Below are 13,118 nucleotides of genomic sequence, written 5' to 3' on the forward strand. Positions count from 1 at the left end.
AAATAGTAAGGAAGACTTTATGGGGGGGGGGCTACTAAATGGGGTTTTGCAGTAGGTAAGAGAGTTAGCATTCAACTCCAAATACTACAAGGTCAAGTGGCAATTTGTAGCCACAGATAAGGGTTGGGGACTGGAGTGAGATCAGTGGATGGATAATTAGTAAAAGGAAGCATCACTGGTAAAGGGATTCTGCCTAAACTGACCTGATAGGATTCAGGTGCCAGGGCAATCACATCACCTGGGGTATAGTGGAGGATGAGGAATCTGATTAGATATAAATAGGACCATCAGATATAAAGAATGAGAGATTATTGCTAAACTCACTGAACATAATTTTTGCTAAAAGTGGGCAATAGAAAGACAGACATGTTAGCCCAAAATTCAGGACTTAGGAAAAGAATTTGAAGGAACCTGACTAGAGTTTGCTCAGGGAGAGAATATTTGTCATTGGTCAAACAGTATCTGGTAACTAATGAAGTTATTAGAGGCTAGTTGATATTTTATCTAAATGTGTCAATAATTTAAATGAGTGGGCATATTTTCTGACTTGAATTTTATAAATCCAGATAATGTGGGCTGGGCGTGGTGTCTCATGCCTGTAATCCCAGCACTTTGGGATGCCGAGTTGGACGGATCACCTGAGCTCATGAGTTTGAGACCACCCTGAGCTATTTCTCTAAAAATAGCTGGGGTTGTGGTAGGCGCCTGTAGTCCCAGCCACTTCCGAGGCTGAAGCAAGAGAATCACTTGAGCCCAAGAGTTTGAGGTCGCTGTGAGCTATGATGCTACAGCACTCTACAGAGAGTGACAAAGTGAGACTCTGTCTCAAAAACAAGCAAACAAAAATCCAGATAATGTAAAAATAGAAACTTATAATAGTGTTAAGCATTAAGATTTCAAAATAAGGAATCTGAATTGTCCCCCTTGAGGACCCCAAGCTCCACCTTTGAGAATCCAGTGTCTCATTTTTCAAAGGTGTGAGAGCAACATAGTAGAGATTTCAAGTGAGGTGGGGAGCCCAGGAAAGAGAGCCAAACACCAACAAAATTTGAGGAGTCTGCCCAGATGTGTAATTTGTGGTGCCCAGTGAAAAATATAAATGGGGGAGCCCTTGTTCACAAAGCAGGGAGAAAGTGCTGTTAAAATTATGGATATATGATGTCTGACAAGGAAGTTGATGAACTCATCCTAGAAAAAGTGCTATAGACCTCATTACTGAATATCTCCATGGTCACTTTCAAAATACTCCCCTTGGGAATCTATGCACTGATGCCAGCTCCTAGTCCACCCTTCAGAGCAATTTTGGAACTCTTTTTCTGGAATGGTCATCAAAGCTTTCATTGTATTATATTACCCTTGATATCCTGAATGTCATCAAAATGCCTTCCTTTCAATGTTTTCTTTTTCTTTGTCTCCAGGTAAGGATAAAAGTGATTGGGTGCCAGATCAGGTGAGTAGGGAAGGTGGTACAATATTGCTATTTGTTTACTGGCTAAAAATTCCCTCAGAGAGAGTACTGTGTGAGCTGGTACATTGTCATGATGCAAGAGCCAGGAATTGTTGGCCAAGATGTTCAGTTAAGATTTTTGTAACTGTTTGTTGATGTTTACTTAGTTTGCTATGCTTCTCATAGCTGACTGACAATTTTGACACACAATTTGACAAATTTTTGCAATGTTTTCATCAGTTCTGCTCATTTTTGGCTGCCCTGACCTCTCTTCGTCAGTGACACTTTTTCTCCCCTTAGAAAAACATTTAATCTGGGTGGTGCCTATGGCTCAGTTGGTATGGCGCCAGCCCCATATACGGAGGGTGGTGGGTTCAAACCCGGCCCTGGCCGAACTGCAACCAAAAAATAGCCAGGCGTTGTGGCGGGCGCCTGTAGTCCCAGCTACTCGGGAGGCTGAGGCAAAAGAATCGCTTAAGCCCAGGAGTTGGAGGTTGCTGTGAGCTGTGTGATGCCATGGCACTCTACCGAGGGCCATAAAGTGAGACTCTGTCTCTACAAAAAAAAAAAAAGAAAAGCATTTAATCTATTTATACACTGCTGGTTTCTTCATGGCATTATTTTCACAAATTTGGACTAATATGTCCCTGATTTAACTTCCACTGTTGCCAACCTTGACGAGACAAGGTTGACAAGACAAGAAATTTATTAATGTTTGTCCATTGTTCTAATTCAAGCTCTGAAATTCTTACAACAGCACACAAAACCACAAAGTAACAATAATGAATGCCATTCAACAAGACACCACCATATGTCAACATGAACATAACTCTGAAATATTGATATACCAAGGTTATAAAACCTTACTGAATTGTTTGTACAGTGCTGCCAACATAAGCACATAGTAGCACATTGGTGAACTTAATTGTCTGTCAGACAGACAATTAGTGTGCCCATAGATGTGGGGTAGAGACTAAGACTCCCTCTCAACTTATTTGGGCACTGCCAGGATGCCAGCCAGTAGCAGGAACAACAGCCATTATGCTACATGCAGAAGTCCTGATTTAGTCTGCCAAACCTTAACCTTTCTCTCTTAGAATCTCTAGGGAGCTTACTGCTGAGGGCAGGTGGAGAAAAGGGGTCAGGAAAAAAATGGGACAGGGCATTAGTGGGACAAGAAAATTGGCTGCTGAAAACCCATCCAAGAGGCCTGACCCTTGGAAGCTGAGGCTTCAACTAACCCCTATGCCTATATATGCTGTAGAGCCCCATTAGACTTACAAAACACAAGTTTAAAGATAAACTTATTTATAATTTAAAAAGAGCCATTAGGAAGCATTAAGTCCTAAGAACAGGGCTCTTCTGAATGTGTGTAGGGGGCCGGGGTGGGAGTGGTAAATTGTGCAGCTGCATACACCTCAGGCCCTTGAAGCCCACAAGGTGGGCAGCTAAAATCATACTCAGAATCTGGTGGGAAAGGTACTGCCATGGTCCTTCTAATGATGAAAATGTCATCAGCAGCTTCTCTAGCAGCTACAAACTTGGTTGAACTGCAACTGCAACATGGGGCTTCTAAATAAGAATTCTTAGGCAGTTGGATAGAAATTGAGAGATAATTTTGAAGCTAAAGTGAAACATAGTGAGTGATAGACATTAATACCTATGCCATATCTTCTGACAACCAAAGCAAAATAAATGCCCACAAGGAGGGAGCAACCCACAAGACTCAAATTTATTTTGCTGAAATAAACATTTACACTGAGCTTTTAAGAAATTTTATAGAGCACCACTAACAATGCCGAGGCCTGGACCATGAACCTCATCACATTTCCAAGTATTACTATTAAAGTTTTCACTTAGGACTGAAAGTTACTGGCTTACAAGGCCAGAGACCAGCGATTCTTTTGGAAAGAATTGAAAAAAATTTTGAAACGTTTTATTCTATTAATGCAGCTTAGGAAGGTTACCGGGAATAAAACCAGCTGGGGGAACTGATGACCCTTATGAATTCTGTCTCAGGAGGTCATCACAAAGTCTGCAGCTTCTGCAGCAGAGATGAGAAAGCGCTGGACCATCGCCAGCAGAATTCAAGGGGAAACCGAGAAGGAAAAAACAGTTCAGAAAAGAGCTGTGGCTCATGCCTGCTATTCCAAAGCTCATTAGGAGACAGAGTCCAAGACCAGCCTGAGCAACAATAGTGAGACCCCCCTCACCCTCCCTCTTTTGGCAGGAAGAGCAGTTGAGCCCAGAAGTTCAAAGTTAAGATGAGCTATATCACTACTGCATTCCTGGTCTCTTAAAAAAAAAAAAATAAATAAAATAAATCAGTCAACTTATCCTCACGTTGGACTTTATGAATCAAGAATCAGCACTCTTCTGTTCTGGACCCAGGATATTAGTGGCCACATTCTTCTCAAGAAAATTGCATTCTCTCTGCCCTGGGAAAACAAACTGGTTCCTTACGAATTTTGGAATATTGCTGATTTGTGTTTGTAAAATTCCGATTAAAAGTTTCACCTCTTCAGTAGTTAGTTGGGCTTTGTGCTTGGGTTTTAGTCATTCTGCGTGAACTGGAAGGAGGCTTCAAACACGTCTGAGTAAGGGATAATAACTTTTTTGAGAATCCGCCTATTAGAGTCCATGAGAAGTGGGAGAAAGGAGAGGGTGCTGCCTAAGAAACGACAAGATGGAAAAGCTTTAAAATAGCTTGGAGCTCTCTTTGGTCTGGAAGAACCAAGCCTCACTAACAAAAAAACGGGTCCACAGACATAACTAGAAAGCGACCTGAGCCTAAGTTTTTGATCCAGAGTCCACAGACCAAGTGTTGAACACTGTAACAAACACACACACGCTCGACTTGTAAAAAGGAAAACCTATTACAATTTTTGTGAAAGAAGCGCGTGGAGAACTGAACCTCCTCTGAGTCAGCTTGTAAACTTCACGTCTCCCTCAATTTGCGGCCAGCGATTTTCAGAAGAATTTGCATTTCCTTTTCTTCTGCTACCTATGTCTTCAGTTTTTCCCTGCTTGTTCCAGCCTGGCCGAGTACAAGGTGGTACCACCACACCATGTTCCCGCCCTGTCCTCGGCCTTCCCAAGCATGTGAAAGAGTCACGGCGTTCCACCTACAGACTACGTGCACTGTAGTAGGTCCAGGAAGAAAAAAAAATTGAGTCCTAACTCCATCCCTAGATTCAAAGCATAAGACCCTAATGGGTTGAATATTAAGTTCCCGAGAAAAGGTTTCAGAGTTTTGGCTTTGTTGAGTAAGTTGTATAGATGTAAATGTCTTAGAGATTATTTATAGGTGACAATTTCGAGAAAGAAATGAAGGAAGAAAAAAATATTGACAGAACTGGACAGCAATGTTGAAAGACGTATAAATCACTAAGAAATAAAAGCAGGCATTTCTCGGGAGAGCAGAGTGGCGCAGCGGAAGCGTGCTGGGCCCATAACCCAGAGGTCGATGGATCGAAACCATCCTCTGCTAAGTTGCTTTTTCCCTTCACAACGTTGGATTTCGTAATTCTCTGTAGTTCTTACTCTCTGCAGAGGTGCTCTATATCACTTCATGAACAATTAAATACCTACTGTGACCGAGGTAGCACACACGTCTTTAACTGCCTGTCTTTAAATAGGATTAAAATAAAACGTGGAATTAGACGATCGAATAGTACAAGGGAAAATGTGGGATCTCCACCTGTGGATAGGGAAGCCGTCAGTACATTACCTAGTAGTTCTACCTTCGTTAAAACGTTGAAGCATAGGAGGAGAAATGGTTGAACCTGCGAGGTAGGAGACTTTAGGGCGAGACGAGCAGAGTGGAGCGTGGAGCAACAAGGAGAGGATAATGGGGAGCTTGCAGAAGAGAGAGAGAAGAAAGGTGTGGACTAGATTGTCGAGCCCGGACAGAAGTGTTACATATGTTTATTTCTCCGGCATTAAGATTCCAGGAACTGGGGTGTGGCGAGGCCTTTGAAATCAAAAGTTCCAGACCGGCCTAAGCAAGGGTGAGACTCATGTCTACCTAAAATAGAAAAAATTACCCGAGAGTAGAGACACGCAAGGCAGAGGCAGTATTGCTCGAGCCCAGGAGTTTGAGGTTGCAGCGAGCTATGATAGCTCCGCTGCACTCTAGCCGGGGAGACAGAGCGAGTCCTTCTCTCTATTGGTCTCTCTTAAAAAAAAAAAAAAAAAAATCCCAGAAAATCTCAATCCTGAAAGAGCTAGGAAAACAACCGTAGAAACAAAGGGAATTGAATCACCTGCCTTGTGCCATAACCTTTATTCTTCCTTACGTAATTTTGATTCACCTAACATTTCTTCCCACTTACTTAACTTGAAGTCATTAGTGAGCTCGGTACCTCCTGCCTCCAACCATCTGGTAAACTGGTCGAGTCCAGTGTTCCTGTTTGTGGGAATATTCACTGCGAAATGGATTCCAATGTATTCTGAACCCGAATAAGTACATGTACTACATAATAGTTGTCCGTGTAACGCATGAACAGTTGGGGTTTAAATGAATGCTCGATATACTAAAGCTTGGCCGCAACACTAAAGTAATGAGCGTATAATCAGAACCCTTGGAAGACCCTAGCAATTCTAGAAATTGCGTACTAAGAACTTGGTGATCAATTAGTAATTTTCTATCATGAATTGAAACCACTTATCGTGGAGCCTGGATAGCTCAGTCGGTAGAGCATCAGACTTTTAATCTGAGGGTCCAGGGTTCAAGTCCCTGTTCAGGCGTCAGTAAGTAGTTTTACTAGAAGACAACAGCAGACCGTTTATGAGTATCTTGAGAGTAGGGGAAATGCCAGAAAAGTCAAAACGAACCAAAAGCTCAACTTTCTTCATTAATCATCTTCTACTAATATTAAGTGAAACACCCACCTTTCTAAGGGAAGTGAAAAAGTACTTCCTATGGAAATATTTAGCTGCCACCTTTGAAGTGGTTAATCTGGGCATAGGGGAAGAAGTTTGGGTGATCTTGAATTTTCCTTGACCTTGCTTGTTTTATTTATTTTTGTACATACATGAAGCATAACATAATTTTAATAGTCAAAACAATGGAAAAAGCATAACATAATTTTAATAGTCAAAACACGGAATCATCGCCTTTCCCTCATTGTTTCTTTCTGGTTCTTTCTCTTTCCTTTTCTTCATCAACTCGTTTCCATCTACCACCCACAGGTAATCTTTGAGCATTTAGATTGTTTTAAATATTTTTGCATTTACAAACAATGCTCCAATGAATAAATGTATTCATGCATATGTTCATTTTCTTGGTCGTAGGATTTTTAGGATAAATTGTTAGAACTGAGATTGTTGGGTAAAAAGATTAATGCATATTAATTTTGTTAGATAAAGTCAAATTTCCTCCCTAAAGATTGTCGCCATTTGTATTCCTGTCAGAAATAAATGACAGTGCCTGTTCCACATAGCCTTGACATACTTTTTAATTTATGTCAATCTGATAGCAGAAAAGTGTTATCTCATGTACTTTCAGCTTGCAATTCTTTATTACAGAGTTTGAACACGTTTTCATATTTAGAAGGGCATGGATAGTTTTTAATTACTGTTGATATCTTCTGCCCATTCTACTATGAAGTTTTGGGCTTTTCCTTCAATTGTAAAAACACCTAGCTATATTAGGGATATTAACCCTTTGTCCATGACATGCACTGTAAATAATCCCATGCACCTACACCGTATGTTAGCTTTCTTTGGAGTTATCATATTATCTTGTAATTTTTTTGTATTTAACTATGCGAGGTTTTCTTTTTTATATCTAGATTTTAAGTCATAATTAGAAATTATTATGTCATAACTAGGAAATCTCCAGTTTACAAAGAAATTCACATGTTATTCTTAACACTTACAGATTTTTAATTTTTACATTTAGGTCACTGATACACTTCGAGTTTGTTCTTGCATTTTAGCTTTTTCTAAATGGTTAACAAGTTGTTTCTGAACTATTTATCAAAAAGTCTATCTTTGGACCTGTGGTTTGAAATACACTAAATATCCACATGTGATTTGGTTTGTTTCTGGACTTTGTTGTATTCCATTTTACTGGCTGTTTGTCTACTCATTTGCAAATGTTATGGTTCTTTAATTATGGATGCAGTAAGCATGTTTTACTCTCTGACAGAGCTAGCCCTCTCTTTTCTCCACTCTGCTTTTCTTTTTTAGTGTTTTCCTTATTACGATGAGTATTTTACAATTTTTCTCATATGGATTTGTGTATTTCTTCTTAAATTTATATCTAAGTATTTTATTTTCTTTGTTGATCTTGTAAATGGGATTTTATCTACCATTAAATTCTCTATATGGGTATTATTATAAATTATTATAAATGCCAATTGTTTCTGATGTGCTTGATTTATTAAAATGTGGGAATTCTTGCTATATTTTCCTTTTTCCTTAACTGATCCCTTACAATTCAATTTAATTATTTCAATCTATACAACCTGTGTATTCATTTTAAGCTGCAATTTGGTTAAGAAAAACTATTAGTTTCATTTGCATGAGTATAGTAAGCTTTCTTAAACTGGGAGCACTTTTGCATCTTGTTTAACTAGTATTTCCAATATTTACTACTTTAATATATATTTTCTTACATGCAGTAGTCCCTGTCTGTTGATTCTCATATTCTTTCTTCATTCTTCTCCTGCACCTTTCTTCTACATCAAAAATGGCTGAACTCCTCAGACTACATCTCCTAGGCTAACTTCCCACTTTTCTGCAGCTCAATTTAATCAAGCAAATACACTGGTGGGTGATAGGAGAAAAAAAGGAATAAAACCAAATAATTTCTACCCTTTCCACCATACTTTGGGCACTATATTTTGGAATATCTGCATGTTCTCTTCTACCTCTCACTGAACAAAGCTAGTATGATTAGACGTTAAACCAGGTAATTTCAATTCCTAGGCTCAATAATGCTGTTCTTCCAGAAAGTCTGATGGTACTTTGCTTCTCTTTGGGGGGAGAGTTTAGAGATATCTTCATGTGCAGAGAGCATTAACTTTTTGAATATCTCAATTAAATATTGGCAAAATGTTCAGACTGGATGATGAGTAGTAAAAGAGATAGCTGTCTCTTTACTGCCTGTCTCAGATACATTCATCAGCTGTACTTTTTTGTGCTCTATACCACAAAGATGCCAAACTATGTAAATTGCATTTCCCAAATGTCGTTGGCATCTGGCTGGATTTAACCAATGTTAAGCACTGGATGGAGATTAGAGGGCAGAAGGACAAATGGAAAAGGGCATTACCTACTACTGCTGGACTTTGGCTACATCTCCTTAATGTGTCAAATGCCTGAAGGGCAAATCTGTGGTTTTAAGTTCTCCCAGATGGTGGGAATCTTTTGGCCTTTAGTGGCTTTCTACCATTGCTAATCTCTGTCCCATTTGTCAGATCATTTCTTCTTTCTATCACTAGTGTAGCCCACTTACTTTATTAAATTTCTCCATTTCTTACCTAAAATAGTCTACATAGGGTCCTGATCGATTCATATCTATACTAGTAAGACTTGTAAATTTTGTATTTGATATTTGTGTCCTTGACCTTTCTGGTGGTAATCTTTATCCAATTTTACATTCTCACCTCAAAGGAATATTATATTTTTCCTTAAAACCATTTATTAAATAGCCCTAACTTTTCTCTGATCTGCCATCCCACCTCTGTGAATACACCAGATTTTACATATGCATGGCTCTTTTTCCGAGTCTCCTTATATTTTGTCACTTTGAGGTTCTATACCAGTACTTGTATTGTAATACATTACTTACTGAATTGTCTGATAAGTCCTGCAGCCTTCTTGTCAATTCTCTATTTTTGGTAAGCATCTTGCTATTATAGGTTCCAAGCACTTTTGCATAATTTTACAACCATTTTATCAAGTCTATGGTAAAGTGTTTTTGGAATTTATAGTGAAGTTACATTATATACATAGCCCACTTTAGGAATAAATGATATCTTTGAGATGTTAAGACTTCCAATTCATAAACATGATATATTTTTACTTTTATTTAGGTCATTAATGTCTACTTTGAAAATAGGCCATTTTGTAATTTTACCTGTTCTAATATTTTTAGAAAGTTTGTAAGTTTTATCTTCATCATTATATCCTCTTTGGTTGGTTCCCATCTTTCTTCAGTCTCTTTTTTCCTTGGTCAGAGCAATAACAATGTAAGCTTATACACTTTTCCTCCCAGCTCTCTTCCTTCTCTCCCACAATCAATTTTAATTAACAGTTTTATGGTTGATTAATGTTTTCCTTGGTGCATTTAATTAAGCTTATGCATGTAATACTTTATCTTTCATTCTTAATTGTAGAGGGTATTTGTTTCCCCCTACTCCCGCCCCAAATCTCCGAATAAGACTTTATTTGAAATTAGGATCTTTGCATTTGTAATTAGCTAAACTGACTGATATACTGGGTGGGCCCTAGATCCAATGATTGATGTCTATATAAGAGAAGAGGACACACAGAAACACAGAGGGAAGAAGGCCACATGACTGACTACAGAGGTAGAAATTGGATGGTGCAGCTGCAAAACAAGGTAGGCTAGGGATTACTGGTAGCCACCAGAGCCTGGGAAGAGGCAAGGAAGGTTTCTTCCCTAGAGCCTTCAATGGGAGGAGGGTAGCCTTGCCTGACACTCTTAGCTTCCTGAACTAAGAGATAGTAAATTTCTGTCGTTTTAATCCACAGATTTATTTGTGGCAATTCGGTATGGCAGCACGAGAAAACGTACTGCTTTTCTCTCAATACACACTTATTCTTATTTCTGATGGACACCCCAAATGCCTCCAAATTCTCTACTTCCTGGAATACTACAATGACTATCCTCTGTGAAGCCACCTACGGAGCACAGCTGGAATTTCAGTGAGGAATATTCCTAGGAATGAGAGTTCTACTATTAAAAGTATATACAGAAATAAACAAGCATTTAATGCCAACTTTGCAAAATCTAAGACCTAGACTTTAAGACTAAGACTTTGCCTTTGTTCCATACAGAAATTCATATATATACAATTTTTATCATGGTAAACCCAATACAGAGGAAGGGCATCTAACTCACTGTTGTTCTGAGAAAAAAATCTCGGGGGAAGATGACCCTTGAGGTAAATCTATAAATAGTAACTTTAGAAGAAGAAGGAGGGAGGATTTTTTGAGCTGAGGGGAGTTAAATTTACTGCTTGTCTTACTATTAATTAACATTTATTTGCTATTAATGGACTAGAACTATTTCCAGCAATATCAATGTTTTTCAGGACTGTCATTTTTTAAATTTTCAAAGTAACATAGGGAATCTGTTGTATGAAATCTTACAATTTCTCAACGTGAAGGTAGGTGGATTTCTCAGAAAATCTCTGCCTAGAAGAGAAGTTACTACTCATTGTGTGTATGTCTCTGCAATTAAGTTTCTTGGCAAATCTTTCAGTATCTTCCTCGTTAGTATAGTGGTGAGTATCCCCGCTTGTCACGCGGGAGACCGGGGTTCGATTCCCCGACGGGGAGGTTAAAAGTAGTCTTTTCTTCTGCCTCCGGTCCTTCCCCTTCAAAAACTCCATCCGATTTGTTTCTATTTATGTTTTTAGTTATGTGTTTTATTTTAAGTCAGGTTCCCGCGTGTTGCTTTATCAATGGGCTTACCCAGCAAGAGACTACAATTTGATGGAAACCCACTGCCACCTTCTCTCTTAAAGGAGAGGTCACCGAAGGCTCCAGGATTCAAAATAACACGCCACATCCTAACCGGAATTTTTCATTCGTCCAAAGATTGGATTGAGGTGTAAGAGACGCGTCTTCCGTTGCTGTAGAGCGTTCCAAGCTCTCTAGGTGACGGTCGAGGCTGGGCTGCTAGTGGGAGTGACTTTGGAATAGAAAGGGCCGAACTATTCGAGTGGATGAAGTTTACATTTAGGCTGCATCACTTACAAATTGAATGTTGTCTGGGTTATTTCGCCCCTCTCATTCCTCTTCCTTTCATCTGTTATCTTGGGAAAACAACTCATACTTCAAGATTCTTGGGGAGATTAATAAGGGGATGATTAATGGAAGATTGGTTAATAAATTTTAGTAAAATTGAATTAAATTAATTTATAAATTAAATTAAATTAATTTTAGTAAAATGTAATGTCAGGGATTATCTTTTCTACTGGAAATTAATTACATTTCTATTGGGCGAAATTTTTTTGTTTTATTTTGTTTTTTTAGGGTCTGGCTATATTGCCCAGGCTGGAGTTCAGTGGCTATTCACAGACGTGATTCCACTACTAATCAGCACCGGAGTTTTGAACTGGGCGCGTTCACCCCTCCTTATGCAACCTGGTGGCCCCCCACACCCGGGAGGTCACCATATTGATGCCGAACTTAGTGCGGACACCCAATCAGCATAGCGCACTACAGCCTAGAACTCCCGGACTCAAGCGATCCTCTTGTCTCAGCCTCTGGAGTAGCTGTGCCGCGGACCGCCAGTCGAATGAGTCTCAGTCCGAGGGCTTTTAGGGCAAGAACGGCTCAGGTTGATTGAAAGGGCGACGCAGGAAAATGACAAACTGCTACACACCAAGGATGATGAAGAAAGCAGTTGTGCTTTACTGATTTTTAGGCATGGTATTTATACATTTTTGACAATGTCTTACAAACTACAAAAGATATTTTTATGACTTGCTGATGCTTACAAAGTTCTTATCGAGTTTTGTAGATGGGAGTAGTCAACCGTCTTTTCTTAGACAATGTTTCTGCCCGTAAGGGGGAACAAAGGACTGCTGCTTATCAGCAGTTACTCTTCTACTTTTCTTTATCTATGTTTAAACCTTCTTTCTTTGTAAAACTGCTTTGTTCACATTTTGTATTTTTATATTTTTATATTTGATTATGATTTTTATGTTGTTAGTGAATTGATAGTGAATTATGTATATGTTTTAAGTGTATAGTGACAAAATTATAGAGAAAGCAATTTCATAGAAAACTTATTTCAAAGAAACAGTTTCAAAGGGACATAAGGTAGAGATAAGAGACCGGAGGGAGCGGGTATCTGGTAGGAACATCTTAACTTATCATCCCTGCATTCTCTTGATACATTGTTTCAATTAACTGACCTTTATGGTGGGAACGTGTTCCCTTGGAGACTTTTTAGTCTCCATTGTATAGATGAAGTCATGGATTAGTAAGTCATTATGTTTATTCTTAGTTTCTATAGGCATTCAGGCAACATTTAATCATTCAACTCAACAAACAAGTTTCAAACAGGTTTCAGGGTAAAGGTTACTCAGGCCTTTATGCCGCACCTCATGAATTCTTACGTTCACTAAAAGGCATGCTAGGCAACTTATGCGCTGCTGTCGCAAACCAGGGGGACTGGGGGCAACGCTCCGAGGAGCACCCACCGCCTTACCACAGTTTTTACAACGCGGACAGAGCCATCCCACCACGGCTTGATGCCGGGGGTGCGGCATTTCCCCCTTTTTTGTTAATGAAACGTAGCTCAAAGAGGTCTTGGCGAACAGCCTTTAAGGAGGAAAAGACACAACGAAGGAGACATGGTAACAGTAAGACAACAAAAAATATCAGGCATCCAATAATGACAATAAACACAATGTACTGAATCCAAGACACAGGATTTAAAGATTTAAGATTGTCAGAGAGG

At 39.2% G+C, this 13,118-nt stretch overlaps 3 non-coding genes across 3 annotated transcripts; all 3 read left to right on the forward strand.

The window, feature by feature from the left end:
• The first annotated feature begins 4,865 nt into the window (after positions 1–4,865).
• Positions 4,866–4,937, forward strand: TRNAM-CAU (transfer RNA methionine (anticodon CAU)). The gene has a single exon. It is a non-coding gene; the product is annotated as a tRNA-Met (tRNA).
• Positions 4,938–6,123: 1,186 nt separating this feature from the next.
• Positions 6,124–6,196, forward strand: TRNAK-UUU (transfer RNA lysine (anticodon UUU)). The gene has a single exon. It is a non-coding gene; the product is annotated as a tRNA-Lys (tRNA).
• A 4,716-nt stretch (positions 6,197–10,912) lies between these two features.
• On the forward strand, positions 10,913–10,984 carry TRNAD-GUC (transfer RNA aspartic acid (anticodon GUC)). Its single transcript has one exon. It is a non-coding gene; the product is annotated as a tRNA-Asp (tRNA).
• Positions 10,985–13,118: the final 2,134 nt, after the last annotated feature.

This window comes from Nycticebus coucang, chromosome 9, assembly GCF_027406575.1.
Source record: "Nycticebus coucang isolate mNycCou1 chromosome 9, mNycCou1.pri, whole genome shotgun sequence".
Classification (NCBI taxonomy): Eukaryota; Metazoa; Chordata; class Mammalia; order Primates; family Lorisidae; genus Nycticebus; species Nycticebus coucang.